Source organism: Vanacampus margaritifer, chromosome 7, assembly GCF_051991255.1.
Source record: "Vanacampus margaritifer isolate UIUO_Vmar chromosome 7, RoL_Vmar_1.0, whole genome shotgun sequence".
In the NCBI taxonomy this organism is placed as follows: Eukaryota; Metazoa; Chordata; class Actinopteri; order Syngnathiformes; family Syngnathidae; genus Vanacampus; species Vanacampus margaritifer.
The window spans coordinates 9,859,472-9,884,933 of record NC_135438.1 but is presented as its reverse complement, the minus strand read 5'-3'; the positions used below and the strand labels follow the sequence as shown (position 1 = coordinate 9,884,933).

Here is a 25,462-nt window from a genome sequence, read left to right as displayed (position 1 = left end):
AAAATCGAAACAATTACATGGAATATAAAATAAAAAATATTTTGCATTTCATTGCGGGAAATAAGTATTTGAGCCCTAAAACATGATTTAATACTTAATGGCAAACCCCCCTGTTGGCAAGCACAGCAGTCAAATGTTTCTTGTAGTTGCTTACTAGCTTGGCAGACACATCATCCACACTTTTCTGCATATTATCTCCGAAACCTAGCTGTTTTGAGACTGGTGTTTGGAAACTTGAAGCTCCACCTCTTTCCGTAGATTTTCTATAGAATTAAGGTCATGAGGCTGGCTAGGCCATGCCATGACCTTGATGGGACTCTTATGGAGCCATTCCTTATTTTTCTTGCCGGCTTATATATTTTGGATTGTTGTCATGCTGGAAGATCCCATCCACGAGCCATTTTCAGGGTCTTGGCGGAGGCAAGGGGTTGTCACCCATGATTTTGCAAAACATGACCCCCGCTCAACATCCCGTTAATGCGATGAAGTCGACTTGTTACCATTGTGGAGGAACACCACGAAGCATAATGCTTCCATTGCCCTGCTTGACGGTGGGGATGATGCTCTTGAGGTTATGTTCAACATTTCTTTTCCTCCAAACATAATGAGTTGAGTTGAGGCCGAAGAGCTTGATTTTGGTCTCATCTGACCACAGCATCTTCTCCCATTCGCACTCAATTGGCAACGTTGAGGCGGGCCTGGACATGAGTCTTCTCGAGTAGAGGACCCTGCACATTCTGCAGGATTTTAAACTATTGCGGCTCATTGTGTTGGTTTTTGTGGTCCCAGCTGCCTTCAAATCATTAAGCAGCTCCTCCCGTGTAGCTCTAACTGACCTCTAATTTTTTTCATGATCATTGAGACCCCACGAGGTGATCTCTTGCATGGATCCCTCAGCCAAGATTGATTGAATTAAATAATTGCACCAACAGTTGACAACAGTTATTCAGCTTCTTATTTATGGTTTTGTAGCTCATTCTAACCTTGGGAAGGTCAACAGTTTTATCCTTGACATCTTTCGACAGCTCTTTGGCATTGCCCATGTTGGAGATGTTGGAGTGTCACTCGGTCTGTGGGCAAGGGACTGTGAAAACTTGGGAAGAGGTGTTTCTCGCGCAGTCAATGACTTGATTGAGATTCGGGGTACGTCAATTGTCTGTGGGAGTCAACATTGCTCATAGTTGATAGGGGGGTAAATACTTATTTCCCTCAGTGAAATGCAAATTATTTTTCATTTTTAATTTCATGTACTTTTTTTTTCAAAAATCTTCCTGATATTCTATCACTGTTAAAATTAAGCTGCCATAAAAAAATCTGAGATTGTTCACTTATTAGAATTAAATCTTTCAAAATCAGCAGGGGATCAAATACTTATTTCCTCCACTGTATAGATACACAAGACCACAGACCTCTGCCAAATTGTTAAAACAATTGGATGACTTATAAATCAAACTTCTATGTCATGTTGTTTGCTTGCAGAATCACCCCCTCTTCCCCACCCCCAAAAAAACTAAACAAAAACTTCCCTATTAGCGCTTGATGGAGGTTGCTGGAGGTGTGAACTCTAGTGACTGTTCAGGCACTGCACATTAATCCAGCTGCATACTCAAAAGTTAGTTTTCTTCAGTTAGCAGCGAGTATTGATATAATCCTGTGCACAAACAATAGCAATCAACAGAGCGCAGACCTCCCCCAAGGCCAAACACCTGTGTGATGTCGGGCAGGGGTTCCAACCAAGTCACCAGGCCATGGAGCATTTGGTACCAAGCCACACAGAATGAATAAACTTTTTTATGTAGATTTATCCACAGATTATTTCATTTTGAGAAATGGCTGCTTCTGTCCAGATATCCACATTTTCCCATTTCACTGGAAATAGGTTGAATAATTTATCCGTGATCATTCAATCAAACTAACCAAATAAACAAGAGCACTCAGCAGAGCGTCGACCTCTGCCAAGGCCAAACACCTGTGTCCGGCAGGTGGAGTTTCTGCACTGATAAATGATACATTAAAAATTCCTGGATGTGATTTCTGCACCCACACGAAATTCTTCTTTGCTCTGCACCGAGTTGTGTTGAATTACTTTTCCAGTTAGGTACGAAGCATACATTTGTCAGGCAGGCGGGCAGATAGATGAATTGGCTGAGAGAATAAATAACTAAAACCACATTGATAAAAACATTAATTCCTTCCTGGGGGCTTGGCGGAGGTAATAGGACGTGAATGATAATGCTGGGAGTCCCCCTGCAAACTAGCAAAGGCAACAGACTGCTAATTACAAGCATGCAAGCATGTGTCCAAGTGTGTGAAAAAGAGAATGAAAGTCTTCTCATGCTCTCGCTGCCTCTCTTTCTTGGTGGGAGTACTTGTGGTGCCAGTTATGGAGTGTTTGCCATAGCAGGGAGCTAGCTTGGCACGGTGCCCTAATATAGGCGAATTAAAAAGCACTAGACAGGCCCTTTTGTGGCACAGTGCGCCCGCTTTAATCTCCCCACGCCTCGGTAGGCACCCACAACACCAGGAGTGGGCACCGTGCCCACATGACCCCAGGCAATATGGAAATTGCCACCAAAAATCCTAACTAAGCGCTGAGCCAATGTGGACATGGGCACAACGGCGCCACCACAGTATGAGACGGAGTGTAACACCCCAAACTCTCTGTAGGATGAACTCTGAACATACATAATAAACATGACAAAGTTATCGAAACGTGAAAACAACTACCAGCAAAGTACTCACATAATAATAATTACATTACATTTAAGGAAAAACATCGGCCAACTTGAATGATTTTTACCGATGATAGAAGGGCTAGAATTGGCCGATTTGTTCAGCAGGCCCCATTAATTAAACTACAAACTGATCATATTTTGTGTTAGATTAGCACTACTACGAATGAGTCGTACTACCAACGTAGCAGCCGTAGCTGGTTGGCTCATTTACAGTGCTAATGCTAGCTCAGTATTGCTAGCGCTGCTATTTTGTCGAAGTTGGATATTTGCTATCTGTAATAATCACCCAAAAACACTTTTACCTTTAGAAGTTCCATTCTAAAACTGTAGCTAGTTTGACTGATACAGTTGATAACAATGACTTAAATAAGGTATCCAATCCATCTATCAATCCCATTATAGCATTGCTAATGGCATTGTTTAACAGCAGTTGAATGCTTTTGCACATTAATGTACATCTGTGATCAGCATCGAGCATTTTAACTGTGAGCCGTGCATCTCTTTGGCCAGGAATACATACAGAGTTGGGCTCGTCCAAAGTTGCTGTGTTGCTCTCTTTGAAGTGGAGGTGAGTGGAATGGCTGTCATGAGGTCATCCATCAGCACTAATGAAACTGGCAGAGCCTGACACTGTCTCACTGGGCAGCACCACTGGCGCCGCAAGCTAACTCAAGGAGAAACTGAGTAATTTCATTATGCGGTGAAGGGTATTCACTCACTCACTCAATCTGAAACCTAGCATACACCGTCTATATCATTGACTTGTGTGCAGGCTTGTGCAAGCTACCCAAGAAGTGAAGAGATGTTGGCACAACGCTTTCGGATGCACAGTGAGTGCTGCTAGGCGCAATGTGTTTGGGGAACTTTTTTTTTTTATTATTCACTGAAGGCACCATTAGCAAGCTGGTTCACAATGTTCCTTAAAACAAAGACGCAATTTTGGCGGCGAGACAGGACGCGCTCCCAATCGCTCTGCCTTTCCCCAGTTTCCCTCCTCTTTCTCTCTCCTTGTCCACTTGTCTCCCCATTGGTTTCACTTAATAAGCTTCAAAGGTTTCTGGGCAACTACAAAAAAAAAAAAAAAAAAGTTACCATGGCATTTTTTTGGCACGGGACTTCTTCCGCCTTGCTGAGGATATAGGGTTGCCATGACATCAGTGGGCATCCTGCATACAATGAGTGTGTGAGTGTGTATGCATGTGTGTGCGTGTGCGTGTGTTGGGCATCTTGAGCCAACCTCAGCTCAACGCTAAGACATTGGTAGCACACCAACCCACAGCCGCAACACCAGTGCGTTCCATTATGTAGTCCAACCAACAACACACTCAGCAGGATTTGGTTGCTGTCAATCCGATGCAATATTGGCAATGATAACAAATATTTAAATGTTAAGTTCCTGACAAATCAAATGGTGCACATTGGAGCCAAAGTATTAGACTGCAAAGAAAGAACAATAATGATTTCAAGCAATTAAAAAGGATTATACTCCACTGTTCAAAATAAACAGAATGGCATGCCTTTTGTGCAATAGTATTGTGTTTGTTTGACTTGAACGCACCTCAAATCCAAAGCGTGAAGCTTCAAATTTGGACCAACATTTTCACTTAATGTTTTTCACTGGCATCTTTCTGTATCTGTGTGTGTGCTTTTACGTCAATCACTTAGCAGTACAAAAGAGAGGCGAATTATTACGCAGAAATCAATGTACTATAATAAGACTATAAACTATGAAGGACAATACTATTTTGTTTTGTACAGAGTGACAACCACCTCTACTCAATTTTATGTTCTCATTTTGTATTTTTTATTGTTTTCAATTTTTATATTTATTTTAAAATGTATGTATGATTTTTATTTTACTTCTGCCTTTTTGTTGTTTTTAGTACTTTTAAAGTTGTTTACTGGCAAGCAACACAAAATATATACAGCAGAGTGCAAATTGTTAAAGGATTATAATACATACACAACATTTTACATGACATATTTTATTGTTGTCTTATAATGTGTGTGTGTGTTTTAATGTATTGATCGATTGACTTGATATAGACACATATGGACACAGAGTGACAAACAAACTCTTTGGGTGATAATCATACTTGGTTTGTGGTAATATTGACCCTAAATATTAGACTCATTAGTTGGCTTTTCCCTTAAATTCACAAGTCAAACATTTACTCTTTTACTTTCATTTATATCACAATTTTGAGGGATGAAACAGGAAAGAGCTGTCTTTTTATATACTGCATGCAATCAGCCAATGTAATGGACACAGCTTCTAGCGGCCTCTAGTGGCAATATGCGATATTGGGGATAGTGAGTTGAATGAATAAAATGATGGTTGTATAGACATTATTTATTTATTTTTTACATATATATATTGGTTTATTTAGGATCAATGACGTTCTCTTGTAAAATGAAAGAAAATATGCTTATATAGGTTTGAATATAAATGAACCATATTATTTTTAAAACTTTAAATTTCTGCATAAATTTAAGGTAAAAAAAAAAATTGTACTAAATTAACCAAATAGGGCCAATCCTTTTGAGTATGTGTCATGGCAGCAATGTTCACTGACCAGCTAGTGTTCTCTTTCTGAGGCCATGTGACCCTTCCGAGCTAGCAAGCAGGAATGCAGATCATCCAGGGCCTTGCCAAAATTTGCCGCAGCGGCCAAAATACAAGCCACCGTCCAGCGTGGCTTTACGGAATCAGCCAGCATAAAAGAAAAAACGAAAACAAAAATCTCTCTTGTATTAGTCACTCAGGGAACCAAATGAGTTAACCAGTGTGCCAAATTTTGGAAGATTTTTTTGCACTTTATTCCCTCAACTAAGGGAAGTATTATAGATTAAGTGATTTGTCCCTAAACTGGAGAGATAATGTGTATTTTCTCTATTCATATATAAACTGAGGCCATATCATTTGCCTCCCTGGGCTTGAGAGCACATACAGTAAGTTTAATGGTTCTTATTATTACCCAATCTGACTGCTGGGAGCCTGCACAATAAAAATGGCTGTTTTGTGCTCATTTGTTTATACTTGCCTGAGGAACTTTACCACTAGATGAGCCAAGAGTGCAAGAGAGGGAAAACAACTACTTTTCCTTGCTAGCCCCTTTACAGCCAAAGTAGACTTATTATGTTAATGATGGCAGCTTTCCCAATGTGGAATTAGGACTCTGAGCTCCAATAATGTTCCTGAATTTCAAAGATGGCAACATTGCTTTAGTGGACACTGCTCACACACTTGTGTCTTCTCCCTGAGCTACATATAGTAAAGGAATTTGTCATTATTAAGAAAGGGTGTGGGAGTGTTACTATTTCTATTAGGTAAGTAATAATTCCAATAGAAATGCATGGTGATATACGACCAAAACATACTGTACCTTACCGGGCATTCTTATTTCTGATTTGTGACAGGGTTCTGTTGCTACAGCGGCGATGTAACCCAAACCCAAAATATATACACATGAGTAAAATATAGTTATACTGTTTTTACTCCGAAAGTGAAGTCAACTTTTGCCAACGCAGCAACTGCCTCGCTCATTCTCATTGTTCAGGTAATGACCAATCACAGCTCAGCAGCAGAAAACAGGTGAGCCGTGATAGGTCGCTACCTGAGCAACTGTGATGTCATTTTCAGGCTGACAGCAAGTGGCAAAATGGCTGCCCCCAGAAATGGATACAAATAGACGGATTTTGCTGCTTAACTCATATTCCACAAACAACACTAATTTAGACTAGTGTGGGCACATACAACATATTAAATTATTTTAAATAAATGTGTTGGGTTGACTTCCCCTTTAAGAAATACAATTTTTGGACCATGTTGAGATCTCAAGTCCTGTTACTATGGCATCTTTTGTATAATGGCTTCACACACACACACACACAAAAAAAAGAATAAATAACAGATGTACGTCTTGATTCTGTATGGTTTAGGCTGTGAGGAAATTTACATATTAAGATTTCATAACAGCCATGAGTTTGAGGATTGTCACATCCATACCTGAGCTGTTAAGCACCCACTAGCTTATCTATTTAACCTCTCACAACTCTCCCCTTTGTACTTCGTGTTCGTCATTATTAGCAGTGTGGCCTCTGTACCCCTCATGTTGTCTTAATGAAACAATGCAGTGCAAATCTCCCAATCTCGTTAATGTTCTCTAATCTAATGAGAGCAGCGGGGATATTAAGCAGATTGTGGAGCATTTACGGTCTACCAGTGGAGACACAGCCACGAGCCTACTTCGGCACTTCTGGGCTCTCCTAAGCCCCCCAACCCTCGCGTCCATAAAAAAAAAATTATAATTTTTTTTTTTCAATCTAATTTTACCATTATTTGTTTTGTTTTTTCACTCTGATCCTATCGGCCTGCTTGCGTAGATTATGATTTGGCATGAGGAAGAGAAGTAATTAAATCATGCGGCTGCTGCAAGGATGCTTGCTGCTGAGATTGGGAGAAGGACATGCAAACGTGTGTGCGTGTGTGTGTGGTTGTGTTATACTGCGAAAGAGAAGAAAATGGCATGATAACAAGCCAAGTTAATAAAGGGAAACAATTAGGACATAAAAACCTTGATTTGGCCCAAAGATTTTAATGCTCTTGTCGCTGTTAATGAAATCCCATTGACTATCTGCTTCTATCACACACACACACACACACACACATGCACATTATCATGGTCTCATTGCTTCCCTCAGGCTCTCCTGACAGGTGTGGCTCCCACACACAGACACACATAGATAAACATTCAAAACACACACATAACACACTAACTAGGCCCTACGGGGTATTCTTGCTATCCTGTGACTGCACAATGAACACTTTGTACACCCTCCCGCCTCTCCAGTCTCAGCCCTTTACCATCACCCCCCCCCCCCTCCAGCTTCCAGCACATCCCTCTTTTAAATGGGAGATTATGCAAATGAGTTCACACCACCGCCGTTCCCCCCAACAAACACAGACACACACATATAAGTGATGTGCATTGAGTAAAATCTATAGACCGTCTATGGGAGTCAGCGCATGAATGTACGTGTTCACACAGAGACGACGGAAGTGTGAATATAGGCAGTCGACATACCAGGTGTTGGGCGTTTCTGCCTTCAGCCAATGCATTCGGGACTCAATAGGCACTTTTGTAAAGTTAAGCCAATGGCAAGTATTCACAAATAAGTATTTTTTTCTTAAAGTTGTCAAGAGTATGCGTATTTATGACACGTTTTCCAATTGGAGTAATATTTTGAACCCTTGTTATAAATCCTTGAATGCTGTCTTGCCTTTTTCAAATGCCTTTCGCAAGCAATTCTTAAGACCATTCTAGTGATCATATACAGTAAACTCCGGGGCTTGAAGGGCATTACACGGAAATTCCATAATAAAATCAGGGATGTGATTTGACCAAAGTGAAATTATCTGAAAATTTAGCCGGGGGTCTGGGGGCCGCTGGCACCCAGCTAGGTCCAGGGCAGTGCCCTGGTGGGGGGACATGGGGGGCGTAGCCCCCCGGAGCTCATGGGTTTTCCGTGTTTTTAAGTACTTTCAATGCACTCACATGACAAAGAAATAGACAAAACAACAGCATAAATTTTCAATGTATATTGAACTATCCCATATAAAATGGCAGTTTTAGTCAACTCAAAATCAGTCACATTCAAAAACATTGGACTGTCTTTGCTTTTAAAAACTATCACTGAGAATATCATCATATCTAACTAATGTGATTACTAAGTTAACACATAAATAATGTTGAAGAGTTCAAATTTCATGAACAAATAATTGTATCATGACCAAATGAAAAGTAACTCATATTAGAGCATACCACAAATGTCTTTGTTATAGCAGAAGATGTTATCTGTCGGAGTCATGTGCATACACAATGAACTACTAAAAAAAAAATAAATAAATAAAAAAAAATCAGATTTTTTTTTTTTTGGGGGGGGGAGATAAAAAAAGCGGAATTCCGCGAATTAGCGGAAAAATCACATCCCTGTAAAATATGAAGAATCCAGAACCACAACAAAAATGGGCAAGCAGCAGCTTGGAATGGGTTAAAATAAACCAGGTCAATGCTAGTGGACTAACCAGTGGACCTGAAGCATATTTATGTAGTTTTTTTTTGTTTTGTGTTTTTAACCCTTTCGGGCTACCCTAATAAAGCTCGGCAAAAAAACAAAGCGAGTCAAAACAAGTCCCAGTCGCTGTGTTAAACAACTTTGATTATGTACAGCACACACATAAAGCAAACGTCAGTCTGACAAAGGAAAGAAAACAACAACATGCCCTTTTGGACACCATCACTGGTGACAAAAGCTGCCAAGGAAAATCTGAAACTTGTTGTTTTAAAACGACTTATAATAAGGCTACTACACTGACTACTACTACATTTTTCTTTCATCCTGAAACACTCTTGGCATATTACTTGGTATATTCTGCAATTGACTGATGACCAGTCCAGTGTGTTCCCTTTCTGTTACAACTGTAGCATTACACAAAATGCATTAACAAACCAAAATAGTATTCAGTAGAGTGCATAGTGCTGCATTTAAAATAAAATAAAAATTCATCACAATTACAAGACATAATAGCATGAACAAGTGTCATGTACTCAAATTGAAGTCTCTCTATTTGAACTTTGTCGATTTAAAAAAAGTGGTATTGGTGCATTACTAGTAATACAGGGAGTCCTCTAGTTAAGAATGAGTTCCGTTCCTACGCTGGTGATAAAACCCGAATTTCGACTTAAGTCGGATTTCACCGTTAAAGTCGATATTTAAATACTTTGCACGGTAATTTAAAAATATATATTTGCGCCACCCGAAAGATGCCGGGACCAATATTTCGTCTTTCCGCACTGACATTCATTGCTGACAGACTGCAAAGAGGCGCTTAAACCCGGACATGTGACGCACCTGATGGTGAGCCAACCTGCTCGATAGACGCCCGTTGCTGGAGGTAACAACAACACAACTTTAAGTAACTTTAAAATGGTGTGATTACTGTGGGAAATTAACGAAAAAGAAGGTGCTACGGACGAGGCACGGCGTTGTAGGACCTGTGCTGTAATCCATCCCTCCATGAACAATTTTTTTTTTTAAACTGCTGGAAAATAAGCCCCGAATGTATGGCCCTACAGTGACGTGGATGGTTCAAGGCAAGCACAAGCAAATGTTAACAACAGTATTACAGTACCTCTATCAAACAGGAAGGTTTTACGCTTCCTCTTTAGAGAGGATATCTGTCTTCTGTCTTTTGGACTTAAAACAGATGACAGTCTCGTGGGAGAGGAGGCTGATAGCTAAAGGTTCTGCCTCCTTTTCAACTAGTGGAGATGCTGGAAACAAAAATAAACCTCTACTCTTTGGTGCACACTGTTCTAATGAGATATTACTGATAATATGAGACACGATAGTGACGGTGCTTTGACATCTTTGCTTTACATTGTGCAGTTTTTGATTGTAAACTTCAATGCTGATGCAAACATTTACCAGTACTCCTTAGCGACGAGAATCAAAGTATTTAATACATGCAAAAGTAAATGTGATACTATAAATCAGTTCAAACGGTTCACTTTTCACACTTTTTTCACACGACAGAAAAGGGTGTCAAAAGTGACTGGCTTCAATAAGTTTTCCTGAAGGTGTTGTATTTTTACACTTGAAGGTGGTGAGATCGACTGCTAACGTTAGCGGCAAACTGCAAGCATGCTGCACTAACTGGCAAGCTTCTACTGTTATTGCTACATGTTGTTTTATTGATTTTACATTTTATAATAGCAACTTTTTATTTTAGCTTTTTCTATGTGTGGCCATTAATTTTAAAACAAAATTAGATGTGAGGTACATCGGGAACAACTTTTATTACACCCACATATTGTATTGACTGAACAATTTGCATTATCTATAGCAGCAGTAACTCATCTGTAAAGACATGGGGGGGTCACCATTTAGAGTCCTGCGGTGAAAAAAAACAATACAAAATAGCAACTCATTGGAAAGATGCTAGACTTCTTGCTTGCTACTGTTGAGGTGCCCCTGAGCAAAGCACTGTCCCCACTCCCTCAGTTCAAGAGTTGTAGCACATTAGTGGGCCCCTTTGTGTGACTATCGTAGTATCCGTGCCAATCTGTGACTGAATGCGTGACTTTAAAAGGCAGGGCCTGGGAGTCGGAAAATGACAGTGTAGAGTTGGCTGGTTGTTAGTTGGCTGACCATTAGCCACTCTGCGTGTTAAGCGACTCGGCATCAGTTGTGGCAAATGGGAGGTTGTGTGTTAATATATTTGGTACCTTTATTCAATAAAGTCGTTGATAGTGCATCGGTGGCTGTGCCCATCCTTCTACGAGTGGAAGTGTACTTTACAGTAGACGTTGTGTAGCATATGCCAGTTATTGCACTTGAACTTATTTTATTAAGCGTGAACGGAAATGATCCAAAACTTTGGACATTGTCTTTTAAACACCCTTTCCCCCTGGCTCCTGCATGTTAACCAAAATAACCAAATAGTGTATGTCGCAAAATCCTGCGATATAGTAAATAATCAGCGATACTGTTAATTACTATAAAGAAATCTGTGATGAAGTGAAGCCGCAAAAAGCTAACCAGGACATAGCAAGGGATGACTACATACTCAATTAAATTAAAAATGTTAAAAGTATATGAATTATTTTTTGCCGGTGGAGATAACAACGGTTTTATGCTGGCAATAGATTGTGTTATATTTAAATGTTTTATTACTCGAGCTACAAGAGGGGCAACCATGTTTTTTCATTCAAATTTGTTACTTCAGGTTTGGTGTTTTTCTTCCAAAATAATACATTTGAAAATTAATGGATCATATTTAAGCAATACAAATATCACCTGGGTTAAAGAGCATCTAAATACTGCTGTTACCCATTACAGAAACATAAACAATGATTTTGGTAATTACCAATGCTCTTCGTTTAGGGCAGCTGTGGCCTAAACCTTACATTGGGCGGCGGTCTAACAAATGTGTTAAACACTGTGATTAGTGCTTCGCAACCAGGGCAGGGGGGTGTGCGAGCTGATTGCAGGTTGTACGTGGAAGCATTTAATAATTTATTTCCCAGGTGATAAGTAAATATTCTCAGTCATTTCATAAGCCCGTCAATAAAATGGTATGTGTACGGCTGTACGCTACAACTAGTGTCCCCCTGGGAGACAATAACCTGTGGCACAACAGCAGAAATCACAACAGCTGCGTGTTAGCTCAAGTGTCTCATTAAAAGCTCAGATGACTGATTTAAACAAACTATTATTGCTATAGTGGGTCTGAATATTATTCTTGCCAAGTGTTTTGTTCATGATATTTAAAATTTAAATGCCTGTTTAAAGAAAACTTATTCAAAAGAACTATTTTTTTTTATGTTATAAGACTTAATGTTTATATAACAAAGTCAGATTAGTATCTATTTTGATTTTGTTTTTGATTTTATTTAATATATTATTTATTTTCAAGGCACCATATTTATTTGCCTGTTTAACTTGAATTAAAAAAAAGAAGAGAAAGCCTGAGATGTGTTGGTACTCATCAAATGACCTAAAGGTTCGCCAAAAAAGGTTGGGAACCACTGCTGTAGATGGCACCCTATTAGAAGTGCTTTATTGAATCATATATTCTGCACACGCGCTGTAATTAAAATAATTTGGACGGCATTATTTAAATAAAGAATCCAATTTGCAAAGTAGGTAGCTGGACGGAGATATCCGCACGCACACACTCAGACACAGTGCAGTACACAAGTACAAACAGCAGTTGGGGTTGCGGGTCAGGCCAGGACACAGGTTAGCACGGGGTTAAAGCCTCGTACACATGAGGAAAAACAGCAGAAACAGATTTAAGAGAGCGCCGCATGCCAAGAGTGCCATCTGTTTGCATTCGCCCTCGCTCGCCACTTCCATCCCTCGCCACGTCGCACTACATCTTTGTCTACCCTTCCCAAATCCCCCCTTGAAAAAAAAAACACACACACAATTTATTATTTGTTTGCCTAATAAATGAAGACGGTATAGATAGTGGAGGAGGGGGGGAGGATGGGATAAGATAAAGTCCAAATCTGGCAAGCGTCTCAAGTGTAATGACACCTCCCGTCTCTATGGAAAAGCATCCCCTTTTGTCTTCACTTGCATGGGAGAGCTTTCTCTTTACTGTTTTGTTCCCAGAAAAAGCCATGGAACATTTGCCAACATTTTTAAGAGCTGCGAAAAGAAGGATTTTTTTCTCCGTCTCTCTCTCTCTACTTCTTTTTTTTTTTTTTTAAGTCTTCCACCTCGCAGGTGTTTCTTTTTAAGGCGTGCTCTACAATGCCAAGCTCGTCTTGGCTCATCTTGAATGCCACGGGCCTCTTGGGGGGATAGGAGGTGTAGAAAAAGAAGAGGTTGCAGAAATCTTATTGATTAGCAGTTGTCGCTTCCCTTTGCTTCATCTCACTCGCTCGCTCTCGACGACACTTTTTAAGAGAGGGGAAAATGTTTTTTAAAAAAAAAAACAACTCTTGTTTTTAAAATGAGTGGACTCAAAAGTGAGTAAAGAAAAGCTGCATTCATGTTGTAAGACTAATAGAAGGTTATGGGTCAAAAACTCATGAAATGCCGTCTAATTTCTCTAAACTGATTCATGGAGTAAGAGCGCAAATGAAAATAGAATAATCCATCTTGTCTCATTCGGTGCTGCTCTGATTAGTATTCTGCGGGTAATTGACACAATTGCAGCCAAGGCTCTGCTTCATTAATGTGCAGACAGATTGCTGCTCGTTAGAGCCACCATGTGTTTGCAAACACAAACAGCAGTCATGTTGCTGGGAGTGGAGTCCTGTCGAGCACATTAGCCATAACTCAAAAGTCATGTAAAAACTACACAATGATACTGTACTGTTTATTGGAGAAATATGTGTTTGAATGTACAACAATCATTTCTTAATTGGTTCCAGTTCTATAACTTCAGGAACATTTTAGCAGGTTTTTGCACCTTAATAAGCTAAGTACGCATCCTGGTCACACGGTGCATTATGGGTAGAGAGGCTACTAAACTTTTATTCAAAACTGGTGGGAAGCAGTGAAGTATGTACTATGTTGTATTACTTAGTTGCTGAGAAACATGTTTCTGTAAATCACTAGTTTTGTAATGCGTTAATCCAAACAAAACAAACAAAATTTTTATTTTGGCCACATAACGTGAGTGAAGTGATCTGAAGGCATTGACTCAACGGATCATCCGCCAATGTGACATGCCACAATAATGTATAACGCCCCCAAAAAATAGCAAAGGTTTAAAAGGTAACAGACTAGAAAACAATTTCTATCGGGTTGATGTTTTGTTGTTTTTTGCTGAATCACATATTGATATTTGATTAATATTCCATAGGGCATGTCCACGTTACACTGATAAAAATGATTTTTTTGGCCCTTGTAAATATTACCTTGGTTTCTTAATTATATTTACTTCTTTTTTTCAGTTATTCACATTTACTTAAAAACATTAGGTATATTTCAATGTGCTATTAGTTTTTTTTTGTGTGTAATGTTTTGTACAGCAAATGTTGAAGTACATTTTAAATTAAATTAATAATTAAGATTTACTCAGTTAATGTGTTTAAGTTCAGAACTGCTAAAAACGAGTAAACTTAACTAGAGAGAGAGAGAGAATTTCTATAATTTGACATGTTTAAATGCTTAACATACATTATAATGTACGTTGTACGCTAATTACATTATGTATCTACAGTACCATAATACATTAATGTGCTCTTAATTAATTTCATTTTTATTACATTATTTTTCCTACTTAAAGCAATCCAGGAAACAGAACTTTGACTTGTGTGTACAGTTCCCATTCCAACTTGTTTAACACTTAACATTTAACCTGTATATTTTTTCATTTTGATTTGTTTTCAACAAACACTGAAACTTGGAGTTGTCATTTTTTTCTGCACCTTGGTTAATTTATTATAAATGAATCCTAAATTCGGGGTAAGTAGTTTGTATTTTATTTTGTAATTTGAATCTATTGCAGAGTGACTGTTTTGCTTTTTTTTTCAGAACTAAACAAAAGGGCTTTCTTTAAAATTATTTGTCATCGGTATATTAGATGAAGCATGGTTGCTGACTTGTGTGCAGAGGAGATCGAGTCCGGGCTTCGGCCTTCCTGGGTGGAGTTTGCATGTTCTCCCTGTGCCTTTGTCGGTTTCCTCCCACATTCTAAAAAACATGCATGGTAGGTTAATTGAAGTGTCTAAATTGTCCCTAGGTGTGATTGTGAGTGTGTATGGTTGTTCGTATTCAATTCAACAAATTTAGTGACAAGTACTAAGATGCATTGAGTTAAGAGTTCAGTATAATTGAGTAAAGTCAAATTGAAAAAATTCATACAATTAATATTTGTTTCAAATTGTTAATCATTTAATGTTATTAAGATTAGGCAATGGCTATGACCTAATTACAATAACTAAATCTTACTACATTACCATAAGAAACTTTGCAATTACATTTAGTAAGAGTTACTTAATATTTTATATGTAATATTTAGTTGCATGTAAATGTTATTTAATTCCGGTGAGTGCGATATACTTGATATTGAGCAGTCGAATTTACTTAAGTGGAGTGAGTGCAAATACTTGCGAAATTGTTAAGTAAAACTTACAAGTTTGTTTTAACGGTGGGTTATGGGTGAGCTGGAGCCCATTCCAGCTGACTTTAGGCAAGAATAAACCTTGGCCTGGTTGCTAGCCAATACACATCTAGACAAACAACCATTTGGACTCACGTTCACACCTATGGACAATTTAGAACCATCAATAAACCTAACATGCATGTTTTTGGAATGTGAGAAGAAGATGAGGAGTACCAGGGGAAAACCCACGCGTGGATGGGGAGAACATGCCAAATCCACACAGGAGGGCCTGAGCCAAGATTTGAACCCGAGACCACTCACCTGTGAGGCAGACCTGCCAACCACGACTTCACCGTGCTGGCATGTTGTTGCAACGGAGTTAAAATGGACTGCAGAACTTTTATGTAACCAGCAGAGGTGCTGTTGATTCAATCAACGACTACGGGCTTTATTTTTATGCCCAGAAGTTAAGTGCAGCCTAACTGTGTGCATGGGTGGAGTATCTTTTCGTTTGGTATAGTTTTCTTTTGTTTGTTTTTTGCTGATAAGCTTGTTGAATAAATCCCCAAATTTTAAAAATATATTTTCAATGTAGAAAACATGAGCAATTGGCCCAAGTGGTGTGACGCTGAAGGAACAAGGGACAAGGCGGAAGGAAGGATGGATTTTTGAAAGAAAGGGGGGGGGGGAGATTTGGGAGGGATGCTCAGAGATGAGGATGAAAAGAAGCTGGTAAGAAGTACCATCTGTTTTCTGGGAACAGGAAGATTAAAAAAGTGCGAATGGCTCAGATGCTGAGGAGAGCGAGTGTGAGGAGCACAGGGGAGGAAAGGAGGGATGGCAAAGAGGTGAGTGAGGGACGAGAGAGGGTGGAGAGGGAGGGGGAGGGGGCAGATGGGGCACGGGAAGATGTGAGTATTGGTGAGGAGAAGAGAGCGGAGGTCTGGCAGCGGCATGAGCGCACTGGGCACCGGCTCTCATCAGGAGGGGACATGACTCAACATGCCGGATCATCCCAGCTGGGTCAATGTGCCGTGCTGCCATGTTGTTCTGGTGCGCACACACACACGCACGCAAACACACACACAGGCACGCAAACCAACAAACAAATCTCCAGCTTGCTCTCTCATCCTGGGCCTGCTATCTAGACACACACAAGCTCACACCCAAAAAATGCCACGCTCTTGGCCCACGTCGAAGCGGGCAATGGCGGCGGACTAATGGAAATGCCAAACTCGTTACTCTAACGCTGGGCGACAAGGGCACCTTGGGCTGCAGATGTTCCTGCTGATGACAGATGGAGGCTGGCACAGCCAGGGGACAGTGAGCCTGAGTCCGGGCCCACGCCAGCTCAGTGCCACCTGCACCCCTCCTCTGTACCCCAAAAAAACACACACACACACACACGTTCTCACTCAGCCTATCTCATTTCAACATTGCAGCATCACTGCCCTCTTCTCTCAATCTTCCTCTTTTACATAGGCTGGCACACTCTTCTTGACTCAAAGAGGCTGGCAAGGTGTGTGACACGTCTATTGCTGTGGATCACTGGTGTTTTATGTGAAAAGGTACCAGGACACTACAGTACTCTCCCTTCCTGTCAGATGTGTTTTTGTTACTTCTAATATCTCCTCAAGATTGCATTAAACTACAAGAGCAACATATAGTCTACATTATGAAATTAAGTTTTAGCTTGCAAGCAAACTGCTCAGATTATCGTACCTGTCACGTCATACGCTCTCACGGCCACTTGTTGCTAGGCAGATTTCATGAAACACAATAATTTGTGCCTCGCAAAATATTGTCAGCCACACGTACTTATCTGTTTGATTGACAAACCACCAATGGCAGAAAACTACTCCAAAAACAACTCATTTAAAAAGATTAGACAACATACAATTACTTCCACTTTATTTTTCCTATTAAATTACTGCTCTATCATTACATATGTTGGGCCATCCAAAGTCAACCGCAGGCCTTTTTGGAATGCTAGTTAAACTTCCAAAAGTGTTCACATTTGGAAACTCATATTTCTCAAAAGGAAATAACAGAAATATAAATAATCCAGGGTCAAGCCACGGGCAACATAACCCCTTTACTAACTGCAAAGGAAATGTTTGAAGTAACAATTTAATATCATACGAACGTTATCAATAAGATGTCAAATGTGTGGCAGCCGTGGCTCAGGGTGTAGAGATGGTCCTTCAGTAACCAGAAGGTCGGCTGTTCAATCCCCGCCCTTCTCAAGTCATGTGTTGTTGGTTCCTTGGGCAAGGCACTTCACACACATTACCTCCAGTGCTACTCACACTGGTGCGAGTGTTTGGTGGTGGTCGGAGGGGCCGTTGGCGCACACTGGCAGCCACGCTTCTGTCAGCCTGCCCCAGTGCAGCTGTGGCTACTTAAGTAGCTTACTGCCACTACAGTGTGAATGTGTGAGTGCATGAATAATGTATCCATTCCATTGTAAAGCGTCTTTGAGTGACTAGAAAAGTGTGATAAAAACCCAATGCATTATTATTAAAAGCAACTCATTTAATATACTGACAAAATCAATACCCAATACCTAATTTTGAAAACTCTTAATCGTCGCACAAGTGTAAAATTAACCACTGTAACTTATAGAGACATGCGCTCAGCATGAAATATATTAAGATACTGTCATGTACATTTGTTCAATAAAAAAAACAGACGTGCATGTATTTTAATGGTATTTTTTAAATATATCAGGTTAGGAAGTCTGTGGTCCTAATGTGGTCCCCCGGTAGCATTGTTGAAAAATTGCGGCCCCCTTAATCATTTAATAGTTATAAACGGTGACAAACACAGGACAAAACACATTGGATTAATTTTTTTTTTCCAATAATTTTATTTGATTATTTAGGCAAGGTTTTTGCATATGCTTTTTGGGTCAAATTCACAATTGTACAACTTAACTTCAAAGGGTGTTTATCTTTGGAGGTTCCACTGCACAAAATTCATACAGGGTGTCCCAAAAGTCACTATAAACTTCTTTTGATTTTATTTCATGCGTCATTTGTACAGATGTGAAGCAACAAGTTTTTCGGTCCCCGCCCTACAGTTCATCGCCAGCCTGAGAAGGTTTATAGCTGTCAAACTTATCCAACAAAAAGTACAAGTTCCACTTGAGGATATTGAGTATCTTAATCTTCCGCTTGAAGCCTGTGAACCTGACCCTGAAACGAACCTGAACCTAAAGTTGGTACGGGTAAAGCATTTGTTTGATGCCGAGTTCCAATGTAGTCCTCTGGGTAGACTTACCCTAGCTTTGCTTGAACACACTTCAGTGTTTTCATCAGTGGTTGTAATAGCAGGCCTTCCGCTGTGTGGTTTGTCAAAACAGATCCTGTTTCAAGAAACTTGTCACGGATGGCGTAAATTGTACTAAGTGTTGGAGCAGCGTGGTGGCCATAAAGCTTCTCAAATTGGCGCTGAACTGCAGGCAGGCACAGAAAAACTTCTTGCCAGGCAGTAACGCTGAGCCAATGTCGATTGGCGAGCCATGGGCAAAGGAATGCTAATCTTACAAGAACTGCAAAGCCTAAGCGACAAATACTGAATGAATGAAACCTGAAATGAAATTGAAGAAAGTATATAATTGACTTTTTGGACACCCTGTAATAGCTCGGGTTGGGGTAATCAAATATTTCTAGAATTGATTATTGTAGCGATTATCCCATCCATTTTTTAAGTAAACAAGAATACAAATATTGTACAGATTCGGTCTCCTTTTGGCTCACAATTTACATTCGTGTCACAGTAGTTTTGAGGACTTTAAATGTGTGTGGCTTTAAAGTGCTTTGAGCATCATATGGTGTAGATAAAAGCGGACCCCATTTACCTTTTAGAAGTCTAATAAAAACGTCCTGTTTCACCCTACTTTCAAAATGATTTCAAATTAAAAAGGTTTGCTACTATCTGGTGGTTGACAGTGAAACTATATCCTGATATAAATGAGCGTTAAACCAAAATTTGGTTATTAACTGTAGGGGGGTTCAGTGAAAGAGCGGAACCGTGAACCTGGGACCCGCAATGGAGTGTGGCTTAATGTGTTTGAAAAATAGTTGCAGCCCTGGTAGTTACACTTTCTTTATTAATTATGTGAGGGGTCCTCGGTTTACAACAATTTGACCCATGTTTTGAGGTTATGAACAGAGTGCTATGAAATATTTTGCACAACCGCATAAAAATGTGTCATTAAGTGAGCAAGCTCATTTGCAGCCTTACTGTTTTTCAATTAACAGTTTTATTTGTATAGCCAAGAAGTGTTTTTCAAACAAATTTACTGGAATTATGAGTCTACTACCACATCAAAGTGGGTTAATGAGCGACTATGGCAATTTTGGACTTAAGTACAAATTTGTAAACTGTAAACTGAACCCCATGTAGTTAGATTGACCAATAATAATTCCACAGGGCAAATAAAGGGATATTGGTGGAAAAGGGAAAAACATCAGCATCTGCTGGCCTGGAGGGGCTGCTACTCCATCTGCGCTTAATGCACTCTGGCTACTTGTATGAATCCTGTTAGCAATAACGCAAGTGTAATTTTGCACAGTGTTATGTTATTATGAGTTTTGCGGTGCTGAATAAGTTAGCAATGTGTGTTGCTGTTATCTGTCTCTTGCCTAGTAACAGCCGACAAAATGACTGCAGATGAAAAGTGGCCATTTGACTAACTGCGCGGTCCATTAACATTTGTATAACTGTTGATTAATGTTAAAATAAATAATAGAAATTGAGCTTCAACTCATGATGATTGGTGATTCCAGATGAGCTAAAGCATGATGGAGGCTGTGTAACGACGCCATCTATCTTCGTGGGAGCGCTGACAGGCGTCTGGAACTGATTCGCCGCCCTGGCTCGCAAAGCACAGCCCACCCGCGTCATTTGCTGCACGCCGTGAGTCGCCAGATTACCAGAGTGTGCTCAGATGTCATTTTGGTGATGGTGTTTTCTTTTTTTTCCCTCCATGCGAGCAAGGTCACCAATGTTGTGTCTCTATTTTTCCCCAATGTGATAAAAGGTCTAAGCCAAGTTGTCCCGTTTCATTTTTGTCAAAAAAATTTGCAGACGTTATGAAGAAAATAAAGGGTTCACATCAAAGTCCTTTTCTTTTACAAAATGTGGTCCGACTCCACCAAGGTGTTTTTTTTTGCGCTGCCGGCGCGCCTGTCGGATTCCAAGAAATAAAAGTAAACTTTCATACACTTTTATAAATGTGAGCAGATGTGGTATAAGTTATGTCCAGATGTGAGCCCTTCTCACTATCACAGTTTATGGACAGTGATTAATCTATGAATGTTTATTTTGACAGTGAGGGGTTCTTTTGTGTCAGAGACATGTACATGTATGATCAAAATGGATTAAATTTTTTTAAATGTTGGGTGAATTGTATTGTGACTGCAGCTATTTTTAATGTGCTCCTCATTGCTGTCTTTACTCTCCAGAACACTGGGAGGGGACATATCAAGTTTTATCAAATCCTCGGAGTACCATATAAATTTAGAGAAAACATACGACGTTTATTATGTGGGCATATTTGGGTTAGATGTTTTTGAGGTTTTTTAATTTTAGATTAGATCGATCGACAGATGGACAGATCGATAGCTAGATCAATCACAGTATACAGTATACAGACTACAGTATATATTTGATGTATAGCATTCCATTCATACATAAAGTATTACTTTGGAGTTGTATCTACAAGTATTGATACGTAAATTTGTCTGCTTCTCTTTCTGACCTCTCGTCCGAAGTCATCTCGGACAGGCTACTGAGCCTGAGAAAGATTTGCAGATTGACAATGTTTAAACTTGAGCAAAAAGACAGACCGGTTTAAGTTTTGAGAAAAAGAACAATCTGCTCACAACCCCGAACCCACAAGCTCATCTGTGAAATTCAGTGCAGGTAATGTCATGACTTGGTATTGCATGGCTTCTTCTGGGACAAGCTCATTTATCTCCGTTAATGGATCACATGATGGTGGCCGCAAAATGAAGGCAGAAGTCTGCCAATTTGAATTGAAAAGCAACCAAACTGATTGGCAGAGCAAGATAATGACCCAAAACAAAGTGCCCAAACAACATAGGAGTTCTTCAATGGAAAAGAAGAGGAAACTTTTAACTGGTCTAGTCAATCTCCGGACTTGAAACCGATAGAGCATGCTTTGTACCTCACGAAAAGAGTAACCTCCCATCAACTGAAAAAGAATGTGAAGTTGGAATCACATCTCAAAAGAAGAATGGCTCACAAATTCAATCGGGTTATCATAAGCAAATGATCAGCAACTAAATTTTATCTATTTCAAGTCGATCAGTTCCAATAATATAAAAAAGCTCTCTAGAGTTTCATATTCATCTTTTGATATCAAAACTAGTTTTCCGTCTACAGTGGGGCCTGCTGGAACGGCGTGTGACACTAGCCATTTATTGAGTCAGCGTGTGAGTGTCCGGGCACGAGCTGTGGCCCACACCAGCTGCTGTGTGAGGGTACTCTACCTGCATTCAATAAACGGATAAAAGGTGGAGCAGCGACTGTGCCTCTTCTTCGCCACATGTAAGGGCATTACAGTAAGTATATTGTGATATAGTGGGAAAGCATTGCGAATACATGTTTTTATTCTTACGATTTTTATGCGTTGCTACACCCAACTGCGGTATGAATAAAGGCTTATTCTATCCCCCACTTTCACAACCTTTGTATCAAGCCCACATCATGCTGCCCCTCCCTTTGCACGTCATCCAAAAACCATGTGTGGCATGTCATTTCAACCCCCACAGCCCCTCCTGCCTAACAAAACAAAACAATTATCTCTCCCCTCATTAGGGCCCGGCTTGGCATCCGCCCCTCACCCTCTCAAACGGCGCCTTTTCTCCTGCAGGCCCTCTCCTTTGCTCACCGCTGTGACGACAAGTGCCTCTTAAGTGCATGTGAAGTGCGCGCTCATTTTAGTCTTCATGATTCTTTTAAAGAGTCACGGAATGCGACGCACCCACGTGAGGAAGACGGCGGGACAAAAGAAGGAAGACGGAGCGTTGGTGGCATGTAGCAGTGCAGAATGCGTGTTATGCTGATATGACTGGGCAGAGGGAGGATGGAGGGGGAAGGGAACAGGTTTCCCCATGCCAGCTCTAAATTACTTTAATTGGACTCATTAGCTAAGTGATCATGAGAGACATCACCTGCAAGGCATGTGAACGCACCTGTCATAGCAACATATCATCATCATCATCGTCGTCGTCGTCCCATATCGTCGTCATCATCACCCACCGCCTGCTGCCACACAGCAGCAACAATCCACATACACATGCGCGCACACACATACAAAAAAAATATTTCTCTGTCCTAATTAGCGTTAAATCACACAAGGTGTAACAGAACACATAATCAGAAGAACAGCCGGAATATGAATGAATGAATGTTTTTAGCATTCAGCTGCTCTGCTGAGTAGTTACCTTTTGTTTCTGTGCAACCTATCCCCAACAATTCTTTTAAAAACTCACCTATTCGCCCTTGTATGCTCTACCTGAAATGCCCTACTATGCCACAAGATGCTATCAAAGCCCCGTCTAAATAGGAAGATAATAATAGTGCAACGATTGGTGTCAAGGAAGTATGAAGTGATGCATATTGACTAACGGACAGGCTTTGTGTGTCTTTGAGGAGCTAAGTTTAGCTTATGTTGTTAACAGAAGTTATGGAGTCACTTCACGAGTATTTTATATGCAATTTTTTTCAAAATAAAATCATCTGTAAGCCATTTACAATGGTGCCGATTCACAAGTTTTTCTAAATACGACCCGTTGTTCGAACAATGTATTAATTTTTGCTTCGGATTTGTGATAAGAGCACTGTTTGGAAGATTGTGAACAATTCTTCATAAAAGAGGCTTTAAGCTGTTTAATGCCACTCCCAGTTGAAGTTTTTCTGAACAAGAGAATTGTACAACTGTGGCGGCCATCGTGAAGGAGGTTCATGTTAGTGCCATTGTTCTATGAAACATATACTACAAAACTCATAAATAGTGAGGAATGAATACAAAACTATTTGCTTGCAAAGGTTTTGATCAAGTCTATACCAAAGATGACAAAGTTACCGCAGCTTGCGCTCACTTCGCCGGCTAAAAACAATGTCATTTAAAAGAGGACTATTCCATTAAAAAGACTCAAAACATTCATTCGTAACAGGACTAATCAAGCAAGACTTTCTTTAGTGGCAATACTGGAACAGACAGACTTTATCAACAAGACACGTACAATAAACATAATTAAATATATAATAAAACATTGCTAATTTGACATATAATTTGGGGGGTTTTGATAACACTTTTTCTGAGACCAATACCAGTATACAACTCTTGAGTAACACCATATAAATATCAAGTACCGATACCGCTACTACTTTTGCTAGAAAAAAAAATCAATTAACATAGTGACAGATAATTTTGAGCAAAATCTTTCTTTTATTTCTTATAAAAGTAAGCACACTGGTTTTGCAATGCCCAACATAAAACACAAACAACTCCCTGTGGTATTAAACTCAGGTTAGAAATAATTCAATTCCCAATCTGGATAGAGGAAATGCACTGTGAATCTTACAGTATGTATGGTTTTCCGCTTCCTCCATTGCCGGTTCACAAATCAGTTGCTGCAGACAACCACAAAACTGTTGCCACTTGTTTCTGAACATGTGTTCCTTTTATTGCCAGTGCTACTGCTACTAATGACCTAAAAAGAAGGAAAAGAAGAGGCATTAAAACTGGATAGCAGGTCAGTTAACAAATAAAACATGGTTTGGAAATATAGTAGTACACACGCATTAACATACAACAAAAAGCCTGCACAGCTGTTTTTTTTTTTAAATAAATGTTACGAATGGATTTTGAATAGATGTACAAAATGGTAGAATATTTAAACAAAATGATACATATTAGCTACAATTAATTTTAGCCCAACAGCAAAAGTAAATTTTTCATAGAAAATGATTACCCTAAGAATCTTCTTTGTGATGCTTTTCATGTTAACATATTAGCCATGCTAGTTAGCCATGTTATCAGCTTCGGTAGCAAGGAGAAGACAGTGTTATGTTAACATATTATCATTACCTTGAATTTGCAGGAACAGTGATGGGTGGTGCTCTTGTAAATGTGACATCATATTGGAAGTATTCCTTCCTTTGGCAGCCACTTTACTGTAGTTCGTAAGTGGGATAGCCCTCGATCCAAGCCATGCCCGCCTGTGCTTTTTTGAAATCCGAAAAATGTGCAAACAACGACGTGTGTTTGTGTGGATGGAGGGAAAACAATTGATTGGTTCACCTCCTTCAGCTATCCTCAAGCTCATTCACTATTTTTTCTTTGTTCAAACTTACCTGTCATTGTTTTGGGGGAAATTTTATGCATCAGAAGTACTATTTACTAGTGGTATTTATTTTTATCGGTGACTACTGAAGATTTGAGCTATAGGGGTGCAAGGGTTTCAGATTTTGGTGTACGATTATAGTCTGAGAAATAACTGCCGTTTTACGGTTTTTAGGATTATTCAAAAAAAAAAAACACATCAGCATTCTTTGAAAATGTTTATTTTTAACAACAATAAATAAAAAAAATATTACAGCAGATTAGACATAGACTGCTCGTAGGCTCTTAAAATAGGGCCTGGGCACTATGTATAACAAGTGGACGGTATGTACCCTCTTTTTCTTTCATGTTAAAAAAAAAATCATCTTTTCCGTTCATTTTTCAATTTCTTTCCATTTCAACCATACTGTACTTACAAGTCAAATGTTCATCCACAGTCTTTAAACTGGCGATTTGTACAGTTTACCACTCACTACACATGTAGGCATTTTGCAGCGAAATGCATACGCCGAGATATGTTTCTTGGGAGTCCCAAGATGGCGGCCCCGCGGCTTCAAAAGTCTCGACCTATGGACTCTCCAGCGGGCGGCCGTGGATGGGGGGCTCGCGGAGCTCCCCACCCGGCCACGACCAGGAGCCCCGGGGTCGTGGCTGGCGGTCGGTCGGTGGCGACGGAGCGGCGAGCGGTGTGCCGGTGGTTTCCGGCGGCGGCAA

General features: G+C 39.9%; 1 long non-coding RNA gene across 2 annotated transcripts in view; it reads left to right on the top strand.

Annotated features, from left to right (window-relative positions):
• The window catches only part of LOC144055714 (uncharacterized), a 34,461-nt gene extending 13,688 nt beyond the window's left edge, over positions 1 to 20,773 (top strand). The window contains exons 1-2 of one of the 2 annotated variants that reach the window (XR_013294921.1): positions 16,881 to 16,934; positions 20,160 to 20,773. This is a non-coding gene — a long non-coding RNA (uncharacterized LOC144055714). Of the gene's footprint in view, positions 1 to 16,880; positions 16,935 to 20,159 lie in introns of those variants that run through there. The other variant, XR_013294920.1, reaches the window with a different exon arrangement.
• Positions 20,774 to 25,462: the final 4,689 nt, after the last annotated feature.